The sequence below is a fragment of the Scyliorhinus torazame genome, chromosome 5 (assembly GCF_047496885.1).
Source record: "Scyliorhinus torazame isolate Kashiwa2021f chromosome 5, sScyTor2.1, whole genome shotgun sequence".
In the NCBI taxonomy this organism is placed as follows: domain Eukaryota; kingdom Metazoa; phylum Chordata; class Chondrichthyes; order Carcharhiniformes; family Scyliorhinidae; genus Scyliorhinus; species Scyliorhinus torazame.
In genome coordinates this window covers 111,263,294-111,283,389 of record NC_092711.1, presented here as the reverse complement: position 1 = coordinate 111,283,389, position 20,096 = coordinate 111,263,294, and the positions used below count along the sequence as shown (strand labels likewise).

At 46.1% G+C, this 20,096-nt stretch overlaps 3 long non-coding RNA genes and 2 other non-coding genes across 5 annotated transcripts; 4 read left to right on the top strand and 1 right to left on the bottom strand.

The window, feature by feature from the left end:
- Positions 1–1,765: 1,765 nt before the first annotated feature.
- On the bottom strand, positions 1,766–14,129 carry LOC140419432 (uncharacterized). The gene is made up of 2 exons (XR_011945786.1): positions 14,055–14,129; positions 1,766–6,468 (listed from the first exon to the last, which is right to left on the bottom strand). It is a non-coding gene; the product is annotated as an uncharacterized lncRNA (long non-coding RNA).
- Positions 4,614–4,686, top strand: trnav-uac (transfer RNA valine (anticodon UAC)). Its single transcript has one exon. It is a non-coding gene; the product is annotated as a tRNA-Val (tRNA).
- On the top strand, positions 5,171–5,243 carry trnah-aug (transfer RNA histidin (anticodon AUG)). The gene has a single exon. It is a non-coding gene; the product is annotated as a tRNA-His (tRNA).
- Positions 9,045–10,975, top strand: LOC140419431 (uncharacterized). The gene is made up of 2 exons (XR_011945785.1): positions 9,045–9,270; positions 9,434–10,975. It is a non-coding gene; the product is annotated as an uncharacterized lncRNA (long non-coding RNA).
- Positions 14,130–14,542: 413 nt separating the features above from the next.
- LOC140419426 (uncharacterized) lies at positions 14,543–17,989 on the top strand. The gene is made up of 2 exons (XR_011945778.1): positions 14,543–14,747; positions 17,114–17,989. It is a non-coding gene; the product is annotated as an uncharacterized lncRNA (long non-coding RNA).
- The last annotated feature ends 2,107 nt before the right edge of the window (positions 17,990–20,096 follow it).

Below are 20,096 nucleotides of genomic sequence, written 5' to 3'. Positions count from 1 at the left end.
GACCTTCAAGCAGCTATTGGATAGGTACATGGATTACGGTAGAATGATATAGTGTTCTTAGTTTGTTCTTAGGGGCACGGTAGCATTGTGGATAGCACAATTGCTTCACAGCTCCAGGGTCCCAGGTTCGATTCTGGCTTGGGTCACTGTCTGTGCGGAGTCTGCACGTTCTCCCTGTGTCTGCGTGGGTTTCGTCCGGTTTCCTCCCACAGTCCAAAGATGTGCAGGTTAGTGGATTGGCCATGATAAATTGTCCTTAGTGTCCAAAATTGCCCTTAGTGTCCAAAATTGCCCTTAGTGTTGGGTGGGGTTGCTGGGTTGTGGGGATAGGGTGGCGGTGTTGACCTTCGGTAGGGTGCTCTTTCCAGGAGCCGGTGCAGACTCGATGGGCCGGGTGGCCTCCTTCTGCCCTATAAATTCTATGATTCAAGTAAGGAGAGTTCTATGATAATCTATGATTAATCTAGGTCAAAGGTTTGGCACAACATTGTGGGCCGAAGGGCCTGTTCTGTGCTGTATTTTTCTATGTTCTAAGACAAGATCACAGAACACAACACAAGACACCTTGGCGTGATTTTCCAAAATGGAGGCAGAGTGTGAACGCCGTTGAGGTTCACGACGGCGCGAAACGGCTCCTATCCCGACCGATTCAGGGCCCGATAATGGGCTAGGAGAGACGCCGCGTCATTTATGCACGCCAGGCCTTGGCGCCACGTAAAGGCGGCGCCGCATAACTGGCGTCACCCGCACATGCGTGGTTGCCGTCCTCTCCGGGTCCGCCCTGCAAGAAGATGTCTGACGGATCTTGCGGGGCTGCGGAAGGAAGGAGGTCCTCCTTCAGAGAGGCCGGCCCGACGATCGGTGGGCACCGATCGCGGACCAGACCCCATTTGAGGCCCCCCCCCCCGGTGCAGGTTCCCCCCGCAGGCCGCCCCCCCAGCGTTCCCGCCGGCAGCGACCAGGTGTGGACGGCGCCGGGGGGAACCCGCCGTTTTGGGCAGGCCGCTTGGCCCATCCGGGCCGGAGAATCGCAGGGGTACCGGTGAATCGCCATTTTGGCTGTCTCGGGCGATTCACTGTACCGTGCCGCGCAAAACGTGATTGTGCCGATCTGGCCGCTTCCGTGAATCGCGGGAGGGCGTCGGACCGGCATCGCGGGAAAATTTTGCGACCCAGGCAATTCTCCCAACCGACGCGGGAGCGGAGAATCGCGCCCCAGATTCTGCCATGGATGTGGGCTGGGCAGTGGGGTAATTGTATTCTTACTGCCTCCACGTGGCTCCAGATCTACAGCAATGTTGTGGTTTACCTTTTTTAATAATCTTTGTCACAAGTAGGCTTACATTAACATTGCAATGAAGTTACTGTGAAAAGTCCCTAGTCACCATATTCCGGCGCCTGTGGGTACACAGAGGGAGAATTCAAAATGTCCAGATTATCTAACAACACATGTTTTCGGTACTTGTGAAAGGAAACCGGAGCACCCTGGGGAAACACGCAGACATGGGGAGCACGTGCAGACTCCGCACAGACAGTGACCGGAATCAAACCTGGGGCCATGGCACTGTGAAGCAACAGTGCTAACCAGTGTGCTACGTGCTGCCCTCTGTAAGTGCCCTCTGAAATAGCGTCACAAGACACGCAGTTCAAGGGCAATTGGAATGAGCAGTAAATGCTGGCCCAGCCAGTGACGCCCACCTCCCATGAATGAATAATTTTTAAGAAGGCTCACTGTTCAATCTGAAGATTAGTAAGAAACTGTCTCTTTGATTGGAATTGATTTATTGTCACGTGTACCGAGTACAGTGAAAAGTATTGTTCTGCGTACAGTCTAGACAGATTGTTCCATACATGAAAAAACAAAGTGCGGATCTTGGCAGTTTGCTCAGTTCATAAAAGATTTTAATGGCTTTGTAGACATAGATTAAGATTTTAATCACCGTCTGAAACATACCTAATGTGTGCTCATATATGTGTGCTCATATAGACAGACACTAACGATACTGTAACTGAATTGGAGGAAATGACAGAGATTTAACTGAATCACCTTTTTGAAAAAATGTGTCTTCATGATGGAGAAACAGGAAAAGCCACTCGGGGAGATGGGGAAATCCAGGCTCAGTGCGGATTTGGTGTCACCTCCTTTCTTATACATGAACGGTATTTAGGCTGCAGAATGTTTCACACCAAAACACAGAGGGGTCAAATATAAGCAACACATAATTCTCAATTCACTTCCATTTAATGATATTTGACTTTGTTCAAAAGCTGACTGTGGTCAGACTGAACACAGATTCATGGGATTTGTATTACCCAGTGACACGCTTTCTTTTTTTGGTCAGCCATGTTTGCAATTCAATGGTGTAAAGTTCAGAGTGAAGACTCGAGTTATTCAATTTGAAATGAAGTCATATGTAACAAATAAATATACTGATATTAAGCATTGAATAATGAAACAAAGATGGTGGAAATTTCTGCAGGAAGATAAGAATGATGCATTAATGATTGAACAGAAAACATTGATCCATTAGATATTTGCTTAACAAATGCTAAATTCAATACAAGCTTATCGCCGTGTAAATTGAGACCTCTGTTTTGAAGAAACAGCTGTCTTCTTGGAAGAAGTGACATGGCCTCTCAGCCTAACCATGAGAAGCTGCAGCAAGACAGTGCAGCTGAATGTTGCACAGGGCCTTTGGCTGTTGTACAGCCAGCCGTTTCTGTAGAGTAGCAGTTATCACATTCGCCTCACACGTGAAAAGTCCCCGGTTCAAAACCCGGCAGAAACATTAAATTATTCTCATATAGTATGAGAAAAGTTTGTTACTGAATTTCACCTGAATCTCGTATATTACATGAATATGAGATTTAGTCTCACTTCAGCCACAAAAATTCATTTAGCAAAGACTGAAGCACTGAACTTTCAAGACGCAAGGAGAAGAAAAAGGTTTTCCTATTTTGTCACAGTTCACATATTAGCAGTTTGTTCATCCACAACAGAATTTAATGGGTTTACAAATGCAGATGAACGTATTTAATCACCATCTCAAACATGTCTAAATGTACGATAAATGCAACTTACTGCGGATGCTTCATTCTGAAACAAAAACAGAAAATACTGGACAATCTCAGCAGGTCTGACAGCCTCTGTGGAGAGAGATGGCAGCTGATGTTTCGAGTCTGGGTGACTCTTTGTCAAAGCTGGAGAACTGGAAATGGGGTCAGATTTAGACAGTTGTGGGTGGGGAGGAGTATTGGGCAGCAATAGGTGGAGAATGACAAAAAATGATTGAGCAGAAAGAAAAAGGGAATGTGAATGAGTGTAATCAAGGCTCAGAAAGGTGCTGATGGTGGCGCATTAAGATATTAGGATATATTAATGGCAGAACAAAGTAAGCGGTGAGTCAAAAGACAATTAGGAACAGAATTGCTCAAGTGCAATGAGCTGGGGGGAAGGGGGGGCAATGGTGAGGGGAAAACAGATTAATGCAAGAACTGAAAATCAGTTGATAGAAATGAACATGTGGTGAAGGTGGAGGATAGAGTTCAGTCTGAAGTTGTTCAACTCAAAGCTAAGTCCGCAAGGCTGTAACATGTCTAATCGGAGGATGAGGGGCTGTTCCTCGGCTTTGGGCTGGACTTCAGGGGAACATTGCAGCAGGCCAAGGTCGGACATGTGGACATGAGAGCAGGACAGTGAGTTTAAATAGCAAGTGACAGGAGGGTCTGGGTCCAGCTTGTGGATGGAGCGAAGGTGTTTTGCAAAACGGTCACCCAACCGACATTTAGTCTCTCCAATGTAGAGTAGACTGCATTGCAAGCAGCAAATGCAACAGGCCAGATTGAAGGATGTCTAATAGTAATGTGTAATCAAAAGGACAGACATAGACGATATGTAACTGAATTAGAGGAAATGCCAGAGATTTAACTGAATCACCTTTTTGAAAAAATGTGTCTTCATGATGGAGAAATAGGATAAGCCTCTCAGGTAGATGAGGAAATCCAGGCTCAGTGCGGATTTGCTGTCACCCCTCCTTTCTTATACATGAACAGTATTTAGGCCCCAGATATTTTGCAACAAAACACAGAGGGTCAAATATACGCAACGCGTAATTCTCAATTCACTTGCATTTAACGATATTTGACTTTGTTTAAAAGCTGACTGTGGTCAATCTCAACAAAGCACCATGGGATTTGTATTACCCAGTGAAAAGCTTTCTTTTGTTGGTCAGTCGTGTTTGCAATTCGATGTTGTATATTTCAGAGTTATTCAATTAAAAATGAAGACATATATAATAAGTAAATATACTGATGTTAAACATTGAATAACAAAACAAATATTGAGTAAAGTTGGTTGAATGTTTCTGTAGGAAGACAAGAGTGATGCATTAAAATTGAAGAGAAAACATTGTTCTGTTAAATATTTGCTGAACAAATACTAAAGTTGAACATAAGTACTATTTCTTATGGTCTTATAAGTTGAGACATTTGTTTTAAATAAACCGTTGCCTTCTTGTAATCAGTGACATGGCCTCTCAGCCGAACCATGAGAAGCTGCAGCAAGGCAGTTCAGTGAACGTGGCACAGGTCCGGTGGCTTCTGCATTGACAGCTGTTTCTGTAGTGTAGTGGTTATCACATTCGCCTTACATGCGAAAGGTCCCCGGTTCGAAACCGGGCAGAAACATAGATTACATAGAATTACATAGAACATACAGTGCAGAAGGAGGCCATTCGGCCCATCGAGTCTGCACCGACCCACATTAATCCCTCACTTCCACCTTATCCCCGCAACCCAATAACCCCTCCCAACCCTTATGGACACTACGGGTAATTTAGCATGGCCAATCCACCTAACCTGCACGTCTTTGGACTGTGGGAGGAAACCGGAGCACCCGGAGGAAACCCACGCGGACACGGGGAGAACGTGCAAACTCCGCACAGACAGTGACCCAGCGGGGAATCGAACCTGGGACCCTGGCGCTGTGAAGCCACAGTGCTAATCACTTGTGCTACCGTGCTGCCCCTAATAAACATTTAGCAACAGGATCGAGGGTGAATTAGCACAAAGAGCGCAAACATCTCATACTTCTAGTTTAGTCCTTTGCTGAATATTACCTCAATCTCGTAAACGGTCATTGTGAAAGAGAACTAGCAAAAGCCATGAAGGTGGGCCAGTGGCACAATGGATAACGCTTCTGACTATGAATCAGGAGATTCCAGGTTCGACTCCTGGCTGGCTCGGACTTCAGCGTTTTGGAGTCCGGTTTAGCTCAGTGGGTTGGACAGCTGGTTCTTGATGCAGAGCAAGGTCAACAGGGCATCGTCAATTCTTGTATTGGCTGAGGTTATTGATGAAAGCCCTGCCTTCTCAATCTTACCGCAGGAGGTGGGATGTCTGAGTGAATCCTTTCCCACATTCGGAGCAGGTGAAAGGTCTCCCAGAATGTGTGTACTTTGGTGTGTCAGTACCGCTCGTCTGCTTTTGAAACTCTTCTCGCAGTCAGAACATTTGAAAGGTCTCTGATTAGTGTGAACCACTTGATGTTCAGTGAGGTGGGATAACCAAGAGAATTTCTTACCACACAGAGCAGTCGAACGGTCTCTCCCCAGTGTGAATTCGCTGGTGTATCAGAAAGTCAGATGAATGAATGAATCCCTTCCCACACTCTGAACAGGTGTACGGCCTCTCCCCAGTGTGAGTACGTTGGTGAGTCAGTATCTGGTACCTGCTTTTAAAGCTTTTCTCACATTCAGAACATGTAAAAGGTCTCTGATCTGTGTGAACCAGTTGGTGTGCAGTGAGATGGGGTGACCGCGAGAATCCCTTCCTACACAGAAAGCAGGTGAACGGCCTCTCCCCAGTGTGAACTCGCTGGTGTGTCAGCAGGTGGGCTGACTGAATGAATTCCTTCCCACACTTTGAGCAGGTATACGGCCTTTCCCCAGTGTGAACTCAATGGTGTGTTCGAAGATCAGATTAATTAATGAATCCCTTCCCACATGTGGAACAGGTGAACAGCTTCTCAGTGTGAGTTTGTTGGTGTCTCAGAAGGTCGGATGACCGAGTGAATCCCTTCCCGCACATTGAGCAGGGAAATGGTCTCTCCACAATGTGAGTGTGTCGATGGTATTTCAGCCATGACTGGTAATTGAATCCCTTTCCACAGTCTCCACATTTCCACGGTTTCTCCATGGTGTTCGCGCCCTTGTGTCTCTATCCAGGTTGGATGATCAGCTGAAGCCTCTTCCAACACAGAACGGTTTTTACTCGCTGTGAATGTTGCAATGTTTTTTTCAGGCTGTGTAATTGCTGGAACACTCTCACTTGGGTGTGTGTGTGTCCAGAGACAAACATTTCTCCTTCCACACCCAAAGGCCGGTAATATTTCTGTCCTGATGAGTTCAGTGGCTTTGACAGACCTCAATGAGACATATTTCCGTCTGAAAATCATGTCCTTCTGGTCCCCTGTAAAAGGAGTTACCAGTGTTAATATCAGTCCAGGATAGAAATTCAGAACAGATAATTCTAGTTTTTCCCCTCTCTCTTCTTTCAAATATGTGACCCAATCAAACGGTGGCACAATGGTTAGCAGTGCTGCCTCACAGCTCCAGGGACCCGGGTTCGATTTCAGCCTCAGGATACTGTCTGTGTGGAATTTGCACTTTCTTCCCGTGTCTGTGTACATTTCCTCTGGGTGCTCCGGTTTCCTCCCACAGTCCAAAGATGTGCAGATGAGGTGGATTGGACGTGTTAAATTGCCCCTTAGTGTCCAAAAGGTTAGGTCAGGTTCCGGGGATAGGGCGGAGGCATGGGCCAGTGCAGACTCGATGGGCTGAATGGCCTCCTTCTGCAACAAAGTCATAACAGAAGGGAAGGGAACATTCTTAACAAAACCAGAATGGTTTTACAAAATACAAACAAGGAGCAGGAGTCGGCCATTCAGCTCCTCGACCCTCAATAAGATCATGGCTGATTTGAGTAACCTGAAATCATAGAATTTACACTGCAGAAGGAAGCCATTCGGCCCATTGAGTCTGCGCCGGCTCTCCTACCTACGCCCACGCCTCCATCCTATCCCCGTAACCCCACCTAACCTTTCTGGACACGAAGGGCAATTTATCATGGCCAATCCATCTAACCTGCACATCTTTGGACTGTGGGAGGAAACCAGAGCACCCGGAGGAAACACACACAGACACAGAGAGAACGTGCAGATTCCGCACAGACAGTGACCCAAGCCGGGAATCGAACCTGGGACCCTGGTGCTGTGAAGCAACTGCGCTAACCACTGTGCTACCGTGCTGCCCAAATCTGCATCCCAACCACCCCGATAACCTATCAGCCCATCATCGCTTTTAAATGGGCGACTCCTGATAATAATAATGATCATCTTTATTATTGTCACAAGTAGGCTTCCATTAACACTGCAATGAAGTTACTGTGAAAAGCGCCTAATCGCCACACTCCGGCTCCTGTTCGGGCACACTGAGGGAGAATTCAGAATATCCAATTTATCGAACAGCAAGTCTTTCGCGACTTGTAGGAGGAAACCAGTACACCCGGAGGAAACCCACGTAGACATGGGGGGAACGCGTAGACTCTGCACAGACAGTGACCCAAGCCGAGAATAGAACCTGGGACCCTGGCACTGTGAAGCAACTGTGCTAACCACTGTGCATCGTGCCATCCTTATTTTTAAACAGTGATTGACGGGTTCCAGATTCTCCCTCAAGAAACATCCTCTCCACATCCACCCTGTCAAGACTCCTGAGGATCATATGTTTCAATCTATTCGCCTCTTATCCTTCGAAACTGCAGCCTAACAAACAAACATTTCTCCATCCGTATTCAAAGGTTGATATTCTTCATTATTGCCAAAAGTAGGCTTTCATTAACACTGCAATGAAGTTACTGTGAAATTCCCCGAATCACCACATGGTGATAAAGTAGCACAATGGTTAGCACTGTTGCATCACAGCTCCAGGATCTGAGGTTTGGTTCCTGGCTTGGTCACCACCTGTGCAGAGTCTGCACATTCTCCCCGTGTCTGCGTGGGTTTCCTCCGGGTGCTCCGGTTTTCTCCCACAATCCAAAGATGCGCAGGTTAGATGGATTAGCTGTGCTAAATTGCCCTCAGTGTCCAAAAAGGTGAAGTGGAGTTAAGAGAGTAGGGTGGAGGTGTGGCCTTAAGCAGGGTGCGCTTTGCCAGGGCTGGTGCAGACTCAATGGGCCGAATGGCATCCTTCTGCACTCTATGATTCTATGATAACCTCACCTAACTTTTTGACACTAAGGGGAACTTTAGCACATGTTTGGACTTTATGTTAATATAATTATTTAAACACACGAGTTAATTTGCCCTCATACATAATAATACAACAGCAAATTCTTTAGCTTCACCAATGTGATTGGTGTAATTAGTCTCAAAGTTAACCTGGAAAATTCATTAAAACTTTCAGTCATTCTGATATCTGAAATCATTGTCCAGGCAGAACAGACAAACCATTTTAACTTCCAATGATATTCAGGTCCTGATGAATCGAGTGACTCTGTCAGATGATGATGTGATGTTTGGTTTGAAGTTCCCGTGAGTAAATCCTCCTCTTTCTTAAGACGTTTCCAAAGGAATTTCACTCTCAGTCCAGGAGAGAAATTCACAAGATTCTCTCTTCCGGCTTCCCGTTCCTGGATGCCCGCGCATGCATCCTGATGCACATGGCCGGCGAACAAGATGGCGGCCACGCAGGCGCTCTGCTGCATATCGCCCCCGAAACACATGACAGCCATTAACAGGGGCCGATCAGAGAGAAAAACGCCGATGCGGCCGCCCCATTCGGTACAAACACCGAATTGTATCAAAAGTGCCGGAACCAATTTCTCACCCTGAGGAACGTAATGAAATAATGGCGGATAAGGCTACCCGGAATGCCAGGCGCGGATGAATACGCCCTATCTTCGTCACAGGAGCCAGAACGCGCATGCGCCAGAATGTCCCGTACCCGGAAGTTCCGCCCCCCCCCCTCCCCCCTCCCCGTGTGGAGAATGCGCGTTGCTGCTCCGGGCTGAGCGCAGCCGCAGTGAGAGTGAGTGCGGCTCCCAGAGGCTGAATGAGAGCCGCCGGGAGCGGGGACAATGGTGAGAACCCAAACCCCCCAATAAGACCCATTGATTTTATTGTCAGTCTGCAGACAGGAGCTGGAGAACTGGACCCAGGCAGAGGAGAGGGAGGGAGAAAACTGGGAGTGGAGGAAAGAAATGCTGCAGATGGTGAGATGGATTTGCATTTCAGCCCAGGGAGGAGGGAGTGTGTGTGGGACATTTACAGCTTGGGGGGAACAAGAGGGAAAAATGTTCCAGACAAACTAGAATTGTCTGTTCAGAATTTCTGACCTGGATTGACAGTGATGACTTTTATAAATTCCTTTTACAGGATATTGGAAGTGGAGGATTGGCCGACAGAAAATTCAAACCAAACATCACCTCGAAATCTGACAGTCACTCAATTCATTAAGAGCTCAATATCTTCAGTCTTTGAATTTGGAAGGAGAAGTGTTTGTTCTGTTTCAACAGTGTGACTGCAAAAGCACCGAGACCCACCCCCAATGAGAGTTTTCCAGTCCACTGACTGTGGAGAGAGTTTTAACCAGTTACACAGCCTCAAAAAAAGTATCACATCATTCACTGCAGGGAAAAATTAAATACTTGTTTGTGTGTGGACAAAGCTTCAACCGGGAGAGACCTAAAGACCCCTCACCATGGAGAAACTGTGGAAATGTGCGGACTGTAGGAAGGGATTCAGTTACCCATCACAACTGGAAGTTCATTGTCGCAGTCACACTGGGGAGAGACCGTTTATCTGCTCCATTTGTGGGAAGGGATTCACCCATTCATACAACCTTCTGACACACCAGCGAGTTCACACTAAGGGAGGCCATTCACCTGCCCTGTGTGTGGGAAGGGATTCACTCGGTCATTCCACATTGTGACTCATCAACTTGTTCACACTTATAAGAGGCCATTTACATATCCTGACTGTGAGAAGAGTTTGAAATGTAAAAATGATCTGCTGACACATCAACGTATTCGCACTGGGGAGAGACCGTTCACCTGCTCCCTGTGTGGGAAAGGATTCATTCAGTTATCCCATCTGCAGATACATCAACTTGTTCACTCTGATAACACATTTTTTATTGTCCTGACTGTGAGAAAAGCTTTAAAAACGAAAAGGATTTACGAACACACCAATATGCTCACACTGCGGAGAGACCATTCACCTGCTCGTGTGTGGGAAAGGATTCAGCCGTCCATCTGCCGTACTGAACCACCAGAGAATTCACACTGGCGAGAGGCCATTCACCTGCTCTGACTGTGGAAAAGGATTCATTAATTCATTCAACCTTCTGATACACCAGCAACTTCATACAGCGGATAGACCATTCACCTGCCCTGAATGTGGGAAGGGATTCACACGTTCATACAACCTTCTGACGCATCAGCAGGTTCACAGTGAGGAGAGGCCGTTCACTTGCTCAGTGTGTGGGAAGGGATTCACTCATTCATCCAACCTTGTGAATCACCAGTGAGTTCACACTGGGGAGAGGTCATTCACCTGCTCTGTGTGTGGGAAGGGATTCAGTCGGGCATCCAACCTGCTGACACACCAGAGAGTTCACAGTGGGGAGAGGCCATTCACTTGCTCCATATGTGGGAAGGGATTTTCTCATTTATTTTATCTTATGAAACACCATCGAGTTCACACTGTGGAGCGGCCATTCAACTGTAATGTCTGTGGAAAAGTGTTTACTCACTCATCCCACCTGTTAACACACCAGCGAGTTCACAAGCAACCACAAGGTTTAGAATACACCCTTATTGATGCTGCTAATTATGTACAGGACTGAATAATGTTCACTCTGACAGTCTTAATCTGCCGATGAGGTTTATTATTCTGAATAAATGTGTTTGAAACGTTGTTGCAGATTTTTGTCTTTCCAACCTGAGTGTTGAACATCACACTGAACCTCTCCGCTTTCTGAGTGAACATCTCATTTATGGAGACTCAATCCTTTCTCTCTCTACCTCTCACTTTCTCTCTGATTGGCCCTGACTCACTTTTAATCTCCTATTTTCTAATAACCCTCTTTGAGGAAAATTTAAGTTTCTATAATGTCCCCTCATTTCTCCCAGTGATAATCCTCAGTCCATCTTCCAATTCAGAGAACATGTTAAAAAATTAAATAACCTCATATTTTAATGTTTAAAATGGGAAGTGAGGTGAATGTAATGCTGAGACCGGCAGAAATCTGTGTGGTTGTTCTTGATGCTGTCAGAGTGAGGTCACCCTCACAGGCAGGAAGACTGTTCACGGTGATAATGTGAAACTGACGCCTGCTGTTTCATTCTCAGGTAACACAACTTCCTGTTTCTCTGCTGCCGGTTCCAAACCGCACATCTCACTTCTGAGCAGAAAATAAATCCGCGGTCCACAATCTGGCGAGAACATCTGTCAGTGCGGCCTATATCTGTCCACAGAGTCAGGGCAGAGTCCCACAGATCACATTGTGGTGACATTTACAAATGAGCCGGTTATTTCTGTTCAGAGTCTCCATTCCCGGACAGAAGCAGCTGTGGCTGTGGATCAGTCACTGAGTTTGACGAATGTGATATAAAATAGTTACTTTAGAGATATTAGTTAATGTAATGTAGAGGTAGGCCAGTCTAATTCTGGTGAGTTCACAGACAAAGGATTTCAGACCGCATGGAAAAGCAGGAAGAGGTGTGTCCACCAAAGCAGGAGAAAAGGATGCTGGGTAATAGGGGCCAGAGGAAGGGATTGGAAGTGAGCCAATCAGAATAGATTAACAGGTCAGGAGGGATATAGGATGACCTATGGGCATTGTGTATGTGAAACTTGATGCCATTTGAATGTATCAGTACAGATTCCTTTGTTCCATATCCTCACTTGATTCCAGAAGTCCATGGAGCAGAATGTGCTTCGTGCTCCTGAGAATTGAGGAACGCTTGCAAGCTAAATAAAATAACTAATGCTGTACCTGCAAATCCATCTCGACTTTTATTGAGGCCAGACTGACGGGTAAAGAAACTTGGGATTCTACAAGTTCCCTCTGCTCTCTGTAGCATAACCTGCTCCCTTATATTTTATATCATTCTTTCTGTGTTACTTGTTTCCTCTATTTCTCAGCTTTTATCTCTTGCCACCTCACCTTTCTGTTTTTTAAAATCTCTCAGTTCTTCTATCAGTTTTTCTTTCTCCATCTATATTTCACTCCTATTCCTATTTAACTGAGGTGATCAAAATCATGAAGTGTTTGTGATAGATTGAAGAAGGAAAAAGAGGGAGAAAAACAGAAAATGTTGGAAAACTCAGCAGTTCTGGCAGCATCGGTACTGAGAGAAACCGAGTTAACGCTTCGAGTCCTCGTGACTCAGAGCAGGAGAAACCGGGATTGTCGCTCTGAGATCAGGGAAGGTGAAGGGGAGATTTAATAGAGGTGTTTAAAATGAGGAAGGATTTGTGATAGTGTCGATGGGGAGAAGGAGGGTTTGTAACCAGAGGACACTGAGATTTAAGATATTTTACAACAACCCAAGGAGGTGATGAGGAGAATTGTTTTTACACAGTGATGTGATGTGATCTAGAATTCACACTGACACGCTGCAGGAAGCAGATTTCACAGTAACTTTCAAAGGGAATTGGATAAATTCTTGTGGACGGTAAATTGGCAGAGTTATGGTGAATGGGGTTAATTGGACAGTTCACTCATCTTTGTGACATTATGAATTTTGCTCAAACTGATGTTTTAACATTTGACCTTTTCAATCACAGTGTGTCTCAAAGAGAAGATTAAAACTTTGGTTTTGATGATCTGTCGGATACATTTCCTGTGTGACTGTGTAACTCGAGAACCACAAGAAGGAACAGAATATTTTCAGTTCCTCTAACAGATGTACCTCGAATATCAGAAATCTTTGGAGTTCCCCATGTCCTCATTGCTGTCCCCTTGGGTATAACAGCTCTCAATCAGGTGGAGTCGGTCACACGTGTCTCTGTCATGTTTCCATTCCTATTTTATCACACACCTCCCAGTGACACTCACCACAACACAGAAACCTCAAAATATTGTTGCTTCCTTACACCTTGTCCTCCTATTACAATTGGATATTTACTGGGCCTTTTTGTCTCGATTAATGTCAGCTTACCTGCAGGTCAAATGACCTCAGAGGCACTGGAACCAGACTCTGTTTATTGTACCAGACTCATTCAGCCCAGGACCTACAGTGGTAACATACACCAGAATTGGAATAAAAAGCAGGTTATTGTCTAATGAAGGGAGCGACATGGTGGCCGCCGCGTGCATCACGCTCGATCATAAATCATAGAATTTAAAGTGCAGAAGGAGGCCATTCGGCCCATCGAGTCTGCACAGGCCCATGGAAAGATCACGCGATCTAAGCCCACACCTCCACCGTATCCCGGTGACCCAGTAACACCATCTAACCTTTTTGGACACTAAGGGCAATTTTGCACAGCCAATCCACCAAACCTGCACATCTTAGGAATGTGGCAGGAAACTGGAGCTCCCGGAGGAAATCCATGTGGGCACGTGCAGAACGTGCAGACTCCGCACAGACATTGACCCAAGACGGGAATCGAACCTGGGACCCTGGAGCAGTGAAGCAACTGTGCTAACCACTGTGCTACGGTAGCACTGCTGCCTCACAGTGCCAAGGTCCCGGGTTCGATCCTGGCCCTGGGTCACTATCCGTGTGGAGTTTGTAAATTCTCCCCGAGTCTGTGTGTGTCTCACCCCCACAACCTGAGGATGTGCAGAGTAGGTGGATTGGCCACACTAAATTTCCCCTTGGAAAAAAATGAATTCAGTACTCTAAATTTTTTTTTTTTAAAGGTTATTGTCTAATGGGACAGAGTAACACACACCAGAAGCGGATTATATTATGTTGTCAAGAAACCATGACTACTTCACTATTATTTGAAAACCAAATTTAGTTTTGGTTCTCTTGATACTTACTGTATCATCATTACATTTGATCCAATGATGTTTTCACTCACAAACTGCAGCCTGACTTATTATGGGAACAGACAGTGTTAGTTGCTCTCAAAGTGAATGAATCCTTTGCTGTTTCTCCTCTGGGCCCCATCTCCATTATTATTGTTACTGAGACTCTCACTGTTATTATTGGAGAATCAAGGAGCACGGTGGCACAGTGGTTAGCACTGCTGCCTCACGGTGCTGAGGGCCCAGGTCCCATCCTGGCTCTGGGTCACTGCCCATGCGGAGTTTGCACATTCTCCCTGTGTTTGCGTGGGTTTTGACCCACAACCCAAAGATGTGCAGGGTAGGCGGATTGGCCACGGAGTCTAGTTATTTTTTAAAACATTATTGGACAATCAGCGAGTCAGCCTGAGCCTGTGGCGGCTGTCACCATCTGGAACTGTCACAATGACCGGGTGATTGACAGCGGCTCCGGACCAATAGGAAGTGGAGGGGCGGGAGTCGAGGCCCGACCGAGAGAGGCTGGTCATCCAACCAAACGGAGTGAAAGAGAGGCGGGGCCCGCTGTGATTGAAGCATGCGCAGTATCAGTAATGGCGATGGAGAGCGGTTGTTTCTATTTTGCATCTATAATTTGTAAGAGGCGGTTAACAATATGTAGGGTGCTTGAGATCGCGGGGAAGGTTGGAAACGCTGTGTAAGCACATTGTGAGTCATTAAACTCTGAAAAGAGTTTACCGGATCCAGATTGTACCGAGCGGGGCTACAGCCCCTCATTTTCGGCCTGGATTAACGGCCGCCATCTTTATTGGAATGAGTGTGCACCATGGCGCATGCGTGGTTGCCATCTTTATCGGGGGCAACGTTTTGATGAGTGGGAGGAGCTTGTTACCCATTGTTCAGAATGCAGACAACTTGTCCAGGCAAAGTATAAGCGGGGAGAGGGCAGTACAGTGGTTACCACTGGGGCTCCGGCGCTTAGGACCCGGGTTTGAATCTTGGCCCTGGGTCACTGTCCCTGTGGAGTTTGCAAATTGTCCCCGTGTCTGAGTGGGTTTCACCCCCATGTGCAAGGTAGGTGGATTGACCACGCTAAATTGTCCCTTCATTGGAAAAAATGAATTGGGTACTCTAAAGTTATTTTTAATAACTTTATTTTAAAAAAATTATTGGATAATCAGCCTGAGCCTGTGGCGGCTCTCACCATCTGGAACGGTCACAATGCCCGGGAGATTGACAGCGGCTCCGGACCAATAGGAAGAGGAGTGGCAGGCTGGAGGACCAACCGAGCGCAGCTGGTCCTCCAACAAATCAGAGTGAATGGAGGGCGAGGCCGGGCTATGATGAAAGCATGCACAGTATCAGTAATTGCTCCATAAATTGCCTTAATTGGAAATAAATAAATACGTAAATAAATAATTGGATACTCTTAAAAAAAAAATTTTAAGTGCAGAGGGGAGCATGAACAGTCATACTGGATAAGGGAGCAGGAGAAGGGAATGTTGGGAATTTCCATCCTAGACTGGCAGTCATAGAATCCCGACAGTGCATAAGGAGGCCATTCAGCCCATCAAGTCTGCACAGATCCTCTGAAAGACCACCCTACCTAAGCCCCCGCCCTGTTCCCGTAACCCCACCTAACAAACATATCTTTGGACATAAGGGGCAATTTAACACGGCCAATCCACCTTTGGACTGTGGGAGGAAACTGAAGCACCCCGAAGAAATCTGCGCAAACACGGGCAGACAGTGACCCACACAGACAGTGACCCAAAAGATCAAAATTGAATCCAAGTCCCTGGTGCTGTAAGGCAGCAGTGTTAATCGCTGTGCCACCGTGCCGTCCCACACAATGATGGATTTGAGAAACTCCTTTTACAGGAAGTTAGAAAGGGAGAATTTACACACGACAAACCCAAACCACAATTTTATTTTCTGAATTCCATTTTTGGATTGACATTAGGGTTGACCTTTTGTAAATTTCATTTTCAGGGTATTAGAAAAGGATTTACAGACCGGAACCTTGAGCAAACTCTTACATCACAATGTGACCAATTAGAACCTTAGTTAGGCCACACTTGGAGTATAGTGTTCAATTCTGGTCACCACACTACCAGAAGGATGTGGAGGCTTTAGAGAGGGTGCAGAAGAGATTTACCAGAATGTTGCCTGGTATGGAGGGCATTAGCTATGAGGAGCGGTTGAATAAACTCGGTTTGTTCTCACTGGAACGAAGGAGGTTGAGGGGAGACCTGATAGAGGTATACAAATTTATGAGGGGCATAGACAGAGTGGATAGTCAGAGGCTTTTCCCCAGGGTAGAGGGGTCAATTACTAGGGGGCATAGGTTTAAGGTGAGAGGGGCAAGGTTTAGAGTAGATGTACGAGGCAAGTTTTTTACGCAGAGGGTAGTGGGTGCCTGGAACTCGCTACCGGAGGAGGTGGTGGAAGCAGGGACGATCGGGACATTTAAGGGTTCATCTTGACAAATACATGAATAGGATGGGAATAGAGGGATACGGACCCAGGAAGTGTAGAAGATTGTAGTTTAGTCGGGCAGCATGGTCGGCACGGGCTTGGAGGGCCGAAGGGCCTGTTCCTGTGCTGTACATTTCTTTGTTCTTGTTCTTTGTTCTTTGTGACAGCTTCACTCGATTCATCAGGAAGTGAACATTATCGTCCTTTGAACGCAAGTGTTTGCGTTTCAGGTCATTACCATTCGCTGTGTTTACACACTCACTCACACACACACATACATACACTCCCTCGCTGTCTCTGCCTCTCTTTCCCAAATTCTCTCTGTCCCACACACACTCTGTCTCTCCCTCTCTCCCGCACCCTCTCTCTCTCGCACCCTCTCTCTCGCACCCTCTCTCTCACACACACTCTCCCTCTCTCCTCCCAGAGAGGTGAACCAGTTTTTTTTTATGACAACCCAGCAGTTTTCATGGTCACTTTTTCCCAGTGCCGGCCCCACAAATGTCCAGATTCATTCAGCTCAATTTCACAACCTGTCTTTGTGTTTTTGTGCGTTGTCTCTCACTCACTATTTTCTGTTTTGAATCATTTTGCAGAGTATTAGAAGTGAAGGAACTTCAGTCAGGAAATTCAAACTAAACATCACATCAAGATCTACACTCACCAAAACGTTTGTAACATAAATATCATGGGAGTTTGAAGATGGAAGGAAGATGCACCGTTCACAGTGGGGAGAAACCGTACTCGCGTTCTCTGTGTGTGGACAAGGCTTCAGTCGATCATCTGGCCTTTCGAAACATAAATGCAGTCACACCGGGGGAAAACCATGGGAAAAGTGGGATTGTGGGAAGGGATTCGATTATCCATCCAAGTTGAAAATCCATCAGCGCATTCACACTGGGGAGAGACCGTTCACCTGCTTCGAGTGCGGGAAGGGATTCACACACTCATACCACTTGCAGACACACCAACACATTCATGCTGGGGAGAGGCCATTCACCTGTTCGCAGTGTGGGAAAGGATTTGCTCATTCCTCCAATCTGCTGAGACACCAGCGAATTCACACTGGGGAGAGACCATTTAAATGTCCAGACCGTGAGAAGTGTTATAAAAGTTCTGGGGAACTGATATCTCATCACCATGTTCACACTGACGAGAGACCGTTCAGGTGCTTTCACTGTGGAAGTGGATTCAGGCGATCATCTGACCTCACTGTACACCAGCGAGTTCACACTGGAGAGAAGCCATTCACCTGCTCGGAGTGTGGGAGGGGATTCACTCAATTATCCAACCTGCTGATGCACGAGCAAGTTCACAAGTAACTTCAGTGATTGGAGCTCGCTGTTAATCACATCCTGGACTGGAACATGTTCATTGGGGGGTCAGTTGCTGCTGATGTTCATAAACTCTAATAGTTACAAAGAATTAAATTCTGAATAAAAATAAAGTCAAATCAGTTTGTGTTAAACAAAGCGTGTGGTGTCTTTTTAATATCGCTAACACAAGTTAGTTCCTTTTGAAGGTCTCTTTCTCCCCGTGTCCCCCATCCTCACCTCCAATAACAAGTGTGAGGAGCTCTCACAGCTTCTTTGTCACTAAGATTGAGACAATCTGATCAGCTACCTCTGCTGCTTTCCTCCACTAACCTACCGGACGAAACTGTCTCTAAAGCCCATTTTTGTTGAAGTTCTGAACTTACATCTTTCTCTATTTTCTCTCCCGTCAGAACTCCCCTTGTCCATGAGACCCCCCTTCTGCTCCATTGATAATTCCCATAAACCGCTGACATCCCAACTTCTCCATGTGAGCTGATATAGTGAAGAGCTCTCTATCTCTGCTGGTACTGTCTCTCTCAGTGTTAAATCCACTGTCATCACGCATCCCAAAAAAACACTTGTCCCTCCCAGCTTTGCAAACTACTTCTCCATCTCCAAACGCCCTTTCCTCTCCACAGTCCTTGTACTCAGTTTCTCCGAAGGATCTATCCTTAGCCCCTCCTATTTCTCTACAAGCTGCCACGAGGTGACATGAAATGAAATAAAAATCACTTATTGTCACAAGTAGGCTTCAATTGAAGTTACTGTGAAAAGCCCCTAGTCGCCACATTCCAGCGCCTGTTCGGGGAGGCTGGTACAGGAATTGAACCGTGCTGCTGGCCTGCCTTGGTCTGCTTTAAAAGCCAGCTATTTAGCCCTGTGCTAAACCAGCCCTAAAACATCATCCAAAAGCACTGTGTTAGTTTTCACATGCACACTGACAACACCCAGCTCTACCTCCCCGCCATCCCTCAAACCCCATTTATCCAGGCGAATCACTGAACAACGCAAACACCACATTCACTCTATGCTAATTTACTCATGGTGCAGGTATTCATTTGGAACACATTTGTGATCATTTTTAAATTGAGGTCAGGGCTGCTCGTGCGCCATCAGCAGAATCTATTAAAGGAGATGATTACGATTAAAATGCAGATGGAAAGACCTGGCGGGGGGAAACAGCTAAATCTAAGAGAAAAGAAAAGTGAACCACAGGAGAAGGGAGGAGAGTGAAGGGACAGGGAATAATAGAGGGGAATCAGAGAGGGTGGGGGGAGGCGAGGGAATGAAAGCCGGAAGGAGAGCATGGGAAACGACAACAAGCTCAGCAAATACAGTAACAGAGAGCAAGAGAATACTGGAGAAAGACTGGCCGAATGGTGGAAACAGAGGTGAACGCGCAACAACAGCGGCAGTGAAAACCGTCCAGGAGAAGCAAGCAAAAACACCAACACCAGATCAATTCTTGTATTGCTTCTCTGTATTGGACAGAACTACTGTAATTGTTTCTCCGGCACCCAAATGTATATGCACCTCCCCAGTTTCCCAGTCCCCCCCCGCCCACAATCAGGTGCCTACTTATTTGTCAAACGTAAGATTGCGAACTGTACAGAGTTGCTGTTCTTGTGCCAGTGTACAATATCCTACCAGTTTTTTCCTTTTTAAAAAAATATATATATTTCAATCTGTGTACATAACTGTAAATATACTATGTTCAAAAACCCAATAAAAAACATTTATTAAAAAAAAGATTAAAATGGGAATTTCGAACCCAGAGATAGAGAAACTTTTCAGGGAATCAAAAGATTTGGGGAGGATGGTGGGAAGTTGGAGATTAAACCAAGATCAGCCATGATCACAGTGAATATTGAAGCAGCTCAATGGGCTTTATGGTATACTCCTGCTCCTATTTCATATATTTGTATAGAGGCCAGGATCCTGTGTAGGCCCAGACTGGATGGTAGGTTCCCATCCATGAAGGAAATTCCTGACCAGGTAGATTTTTATGACAATCCAGCAATTTTCATGGTCACTTTTTCCCAGTGCCGGCCCCACAAATGACCAGATTCATTCAGCTCAATTTCACAACCTGCCTTTGTGTTTTTGTGGGTTCCCTCTCACTCCCTATTTTCTGTTTTCAATCCGTTTCACAGGGTGTGCGAAGGGGAGGATTTGCAGTTGGGAAACTGAAACCAGACATCACATCAGGATCTGAATATCATCGGATTTTTAACATGCAAGAAAATAGCAATGCTGGCAGTGC